The sequence below is a fragment of the Cetorhinus maximus genome, chromosome 16 (assembly GCF_964194155.1).
Source record: "Cetorhinus maximus chromosome 16, sCetMax3.hap1.1, whole genome shotgun sequence".
Taxonomy (NCBI): Eukaryota; Metazoa; Chordata; class Chondrichthyes; order Lamniformes; family Cetorhinidae; genus Cetorhinus; species Cetorhinus maximus.
The window spans coordinates 37,536,138-37,542,178 of NC_135894.1; the positions used below are offsets into that span (position 1 = coordinate 37,536,138).

General features: G+C 41.6%; 1 long non-coding RNA gene across 1 annotated transcript; it reads left to right on the forward strand.

The window, feature by feature from the left end:
- The first annotated feature begins 884 nt into the window (after positions 1 to 884).
- On the forward strand, positions 885 to 4,830 carry LOC144691528 (uncharacterized). The gene is made up of 2 exons (XR_013579149.1): positions 885 to 1,674; positions 4,293 to 4,830. It is a non-coding gene; the product is annotated as an uncharacterized LOC144691528 (long non-coding RNA).
- The last annotated feature ends 1,211 nt before the right edge of the window (positions 4,831 to 6,041 follow it).

The window sequence follows — 6,041 nt, forward strand, 5'->3', positions numbered from 1 at the left end:
AGCATCCTTGAGCATTGATTAACTTATCCTGGACTGTTGGCATTAAACTAGTACAAAACCATCTTTTCTTGTACAAGTTCTGAAAAAATGAAAGTCAAATAATAATGAAGGATATCATTTTGTTCTTAATTTTCCCTAAAATATTATGCTCCACAATTCAATAAAGTTCTCATTATACTATGAAAGACACAAAAGGTTTATTGATAAGATTTTGTGAAATATACCTAATGTAATAGTTGTCAGTTTAATTTTTAATTGACAGTAATATCAATGACCAATTTAAACAGAGCAAACAACATTGAGAACATCAAAACATGTTATTTTGAAGTATAGTACTTCCTTTAAAAGTTTCTTCAATGTCAGAGCTGAAGGCAGACATTTTATTTCAGAGACTAGAAATGCAAAGCAACGCAGCCCGCATGGAAAATATAATTTGGCAAGGCAAGCAATCAGCTGAATAAATGTCGCTGACATGACCTTGAGCAGAGCAACAGGGAAGTAGTTCTGAAGGTAATGCTGTCAGCTGCATTTTCAAAGCTGAATACGTACGAACAGCAGGCGTCTACTGCCTTAGAATGTGCAGAGGACACTCCTGACTAGATTCCAAGTACATTGTAAGCATCCTGCAATTCATGTCTGAACATATGTTGAAAAATTAAAATAACTTATGTATTCACGCGATTTTTTTTATAGGAATAACATATTATACCCCAAGTCATGTGATTGAAAATCCGTAATGAATGTGGCCTAATTTGTAGATTGATCGTTTTTAGCATTCAGAACGAGCAAATATGACCTTTAGGGAGTTTAATAATGTAGACAGTAGTAGTTCATAATATCACGTCAGTCTTGTGGGAATTGCAGGGTTTTGTGCTGGGTACGTAACTGCTCTCATAGGCTATTGTTGAGACTATTGTGAAACACTGCCTCAACTCGCAGCTCTTTGATTTGATGCCAAATCATCAAACTGCTCTCATTCACTGTTTCCCCTTTTTTTCTGTGAGCATTTGCTTTTCCTTCTCTATTTACTTTCTTCTCCACCCTCAACTTTGCTGATTTCATTTTACATAACTACAATGTGATGAGGTGGGGTGGGGCTCAGTCTGAGTTTGCAACCAGCTATCCGAAGACCCAAAGCCCAGCTTCAACATAATTAAACAACCATGGACCCGTACATGAAAAAAAAATGATCAGTGTGTATACATTGAAGCCAGTATAAGACGTAGCTTATGAAAATACAAACCTGGGTAATGATTCCCTGAAACAATCCCCCTTTATGTTTTTTTAAGGGAAGCAGCGCTGAGTGGGTTGGCCTCATTGTTCCTTGGCCGGTTGGCAAGATACTGTGTTGCATTTAAGCGCCCACGGGTTGTTTAAGGGAGGTTCTTTCTATATTTGCGATTACCCTGGCAATATGTCTCCGGGCTGTAAGAGAGAACCATCGCCTCAGACTCTGAAATAGCCAGCCACAAATGCAGCAACCCCCGCCCACCCATCTCAGTTCTTACGTCTAGGCTGAGAAGTACTTCCTCTGCACAAGGGCAGAGCGGTGACATTTTCATTTCTCGCTATCGGGGTCCACATTCAACCTTGGCCCCTCCTAGTCTCGACTGCTCCAGTAAAAACGCCTTGGGGGGGGCAATGAAGTGCCTTTGAACCCCCGTGATATGCAAGGTAACTGTAAATACTGTAAACAAGTGAACGTCGTGGAGTTTTATTTATCAAATAAATAGATTTTCTTTTACAAAAAGACGAAAGCGTCACATTTCATTTCAAATCGTCCTCTTAGCCCCCAATGCAGCGTGTAGTACACTGTAGCAGCAGAGGGACGGAGGGATGCATTCTTTGGACTAAATCCAGTCGGATCTGGCGGATAAATTATGTGCATTTACCGCCTGCCTCTCTAGCACCGTGTCCGATTAGCAGAGGTCACGCATTCCTTTCGCAAACACATTCCCCCGCCCCCTTCAATTCCCTGAACCACCTTTCCAGTGACTGCCACTGTGAGGCTGGGAGCCAGGAGTTGCTGCTGGAGGCTGTCCCTGCAGCAAAGTAGGCTTTCTCCCAGGTCACTGTGAATGTTAGCGGCACGGTGTAAATAGCTAGATTTCCTCTGGTCACGACTTCATTTTAAATGCTGTTAACATTGGGAAAGAGTTTTCGACGACATTTTTCCTTTTTTAAAAAAATAAGTCACCACATTCTCAAGGGCATTCAGCGGTGGACAAAATGCTGACCTTGTCAGTGACCCTCCCATCTCGTAAAATATCTTCTCACTTTTTTAATCCAAGTTTTCTGCCCCCATTTTAACAATTTCTTTGTTGGTTCTCTTTAGGCTTGTCTAAACCGCACACCAATCCTTACCTGAACAAACAGGTTAAGTGATTTGCCCCCAAGCTATATGCTTATTAAGACGTGAGAAAGCTCCACTTGTCATTCTAGTTTCCATCCTTCAGATGCCCTTCAGTCACAGCCTCTACTAGACACTTTGGCTGATATTGGAATCTTGTGTAAAACAAAACAGTTGCATAAATCCACCTCCTACCATTCTGGAGTGCATTAATACAGACCCAGTGGAAACAAAAAACATTCCAGCTGCCCATGCTGGAAACCTGAAACAAACAGAAAATGTTGGAAAGTGCTTTGACCACATTTGAAAAATTGCCTCTTCTGTTCTGTCCACAGACGCAATCTGACCCACTGAGTGTTTTCAGAAATTTTTGCTTTAGTTTTACTTTCTGCGGTTGGACTGCCTTAAAATTAGAACTTACCCAACAGCGGGTGGCAGGTATCCATAGATCAGCTCCCAAGTGGAAGCCAATGTACTGAATCATGTAGGTTATCATGCCATCCTTCATCACAGAATGGTTACAGCACAGAAAGAGGTCATTCAGCCTGTCATGTCTGCGCTGGCTCTCCACCGGAGCAATTTATCTAGTACCACACCCCTGCCTTCTCCCCATAGCCCTGCACATTCTTCCTTTGCAGATAACAATCCAATTCCCCCTTGAATGACTTGATTGATTGAACATTCCTCCACCTCACCCTCAGGCAGTACATTCCAGATTGTTCACGTTGGAACTTTATGTATTTCATCTTTCCTCTCCTCAAAGCCTCTGTGCAATTCACTCTTGACAAAATAGTCATAGAGGTCTACAGCACAGAAAAAGGCCCTTTGGACCATTAAGTCTGTGCCAGTCAAACAAGTACCTAACTATTCTAATCCCATTTTCTAGCACTAGGCCCATAGCCTTGTATGCCATGGCATCGCAAGTGCACATCCAAATACTTCTTAAATGTTATGAGGATTTCTGCCTCTACCACCCTTTCAGGCAGTGAGTTCCAGATCCCACCACCCTCTGGGTGAAAAAATTCTTCCTCAAATCCCCTCTAAACCACCTGCCCCTTACCTTAAATCTATGCCTCCTGGTTATTGATCCCTCCACCAAGGAGAAAAGTTCCTTCCTGTCTACCCTATTTATGCCCCTCATAATTTTATACATCTCAATCATGTCCCCCCTCAATCTCCTCTGCTCCAGGGAAAATAACCCCAGAATATCCAATCTCTCCTCATAACTAAAACTCTCCAGCCCAGGCAACATCCTGGTAAATCTCCTCTGCACTGTCTCTAGTGCAATCACATCCTTCCTATGATGCGGATTCCAGAACTGCACACAATACTCTAGCTGTGGCCTAACCAGCATTTTATACAGTTCCAGCATAACCTCCCTGCTCTTATATTCTTTGCCTCGGCTAATAAAGGCAAGTATCCATATGCCTTCTTAACCACCTTATGTACCTGTCCTGCTACTTTAAGGGACTGGTGGACATGCACACCAAGGTCCCTCTGATCCTTGGTACTTCCCAGGACCCTATCATTGATCGTTTATTCCCGTGTCTTTTTTGTCCTGCCCAAGTGCATCATCTCACACTTATCCTGATTAAATTCCATTTGCCACCGATCAGCCCATCTGACCAGCCCGTCTATATCCTCCTGTAATCAAAGGCTATCCTCCTCACTAAAATAGTTGGAGGGGCAACTTGTTCCTCAGGACCTAATGTTATTCTATAGCCACCAGTGTACCATTATGTTTTGACCTACTGGATAGTACAGCTGAGATGAGAAATGAAACATGTTCGGTGAGGAATGTACTGTTATTACTATGCCACCCACCGGCATAGTAAATTGATGCATGAATGTACTTCTCATAACTAATATGAAATTCAGTGGCATATATTTGAATTAATCATGAAAATTATGCATGATTTCATGTTCTTTTGTTGAATAATAGGTTTTTCTAGATTCTGAAATGCTGAATGCTCCGTTCAGAAGGTAAAAACGGGAAAAGGCAGCTTGAGGGGAATGGACCTTGCTCCTTGAAAGCAACTGTTGACTTCTGCTCACCACATAACTCCAGACTGTAAATCTTAGAACTTAGTGCATAAGGAACTGCAGCTATAAAGCCACATTTTGCTACGCTGCCACACCCTGGAAAACTACCTTTCAGCAGTATCATAATTATATATTTCACAAGCAAAAAAGTATCATGTTTTCAGAACAATTACATTTTTATTCCTTTTTTTTGCTTCGTTTGCTGACTTGCTTGTGGAATCTTTGCAGAATTCAGCATTTTTAAAAATGCCGACATTTCAAAAAGCATGCACCAGCCAGACATACTGAAGACTGAAGGAGTTGTACTGTATTAAATTGCACCAACATTGAGAGCAGTGGTTTCCCAGACTTTTTGGTTGAAGGATCTGTTTCAAATGGATCAAAAATCATGGGCAGCTCCATCTAAATTATACAATAAAAAAGTCATATTATGAAAATGATGCATGCAAAGAGTGTTTTAATAATGCTTTTATGAAAACAGGTATTTACTTACAGTTTTCAGTGAAATGGATGAACTTGCTTCTCACTGTAGAGTCTGTCTATCCTTGGTGTGATGTTTGAACCGACACTCGTAAATCATTCTCCACTTCCAGAAGACAAACTTGTATTTTGCCAGCCTTTCTTTGAGCGAAAAAAACTTACTTTCTTGAACAAAGCTGATCTCACCCTGGTGTCCACCACCAGCCTTGGTAACCATGGGTCTACCTAGCAATCTTCATGCTGCTCTCAGTACTCCTCCATGTGGATTCCCCTCTGCACTGCGCAGGTGATGGATGCACTCCACTCCCATCTCCCATCTTGCACCAAGTCCGCTTCCGACCACCGCTTACTCACTCATGACTACAGCAACCCCCTGAGCGTGGCACCCTGGGTGCTGACATATGTTGCCCACCCATTAGGCTGGCCCCATTCAGTATTCACTTTCACATTAATTCTCGAAACCCCGGAACATCTTTACAGATTCCTAGGAATCCATGGACCCCAGGTTGAGAACCACTGACTTAGTTTAGAAAAGATAGAATGTTTAAAGACACAGCAAAATAGATTTGCATAAAATAAATAAAATGGAGCCTTAGGCAATGCTGAGTTGTGATCTTGGTTTTGTGAAAGGTCTAATGTAAAGGTGTTTCTTCAGAGGAAATACAAAATCATTGAGTACCGTAGAATAATGTAAGCAGAAGGCAGCAATTATTCAATGTTTATTATTGTATGGAAATATAAATCAAGTCAAATGAAAGTGATTAGGAGAGCCCTAAAATGCCTATTTTGATTCCCAGTTGGGGGAAATGTTCAGTTCTCACACATGCTTTGTCATTACAAAAAAAAGATTTCTTTCTCCCCTGAATTCTTAACCCTTTTGGTGAAGTATAATATAGGCACTGACAGCCCTGTAGTACATTACCAAACAGTTTTTCTTTACTTGTTAACCCGTGGGGTCAGCTCATGGCCAAGCCTGAAGCAAAAAGGGCATAGCTTCCTCGGGAAAACAAGGCCATTTCTGTCACACTATGAAACAGTCTATCCCAGGGCTGACCAGTAACTGAACCTGGAATCTTTGCAACCTATATGGATCATACCACACAGCACTGTGCGCTTACCCATCAAAGAATTTGGCCAAGTTTCTAATCTTAATCTTCCAATATGCTTT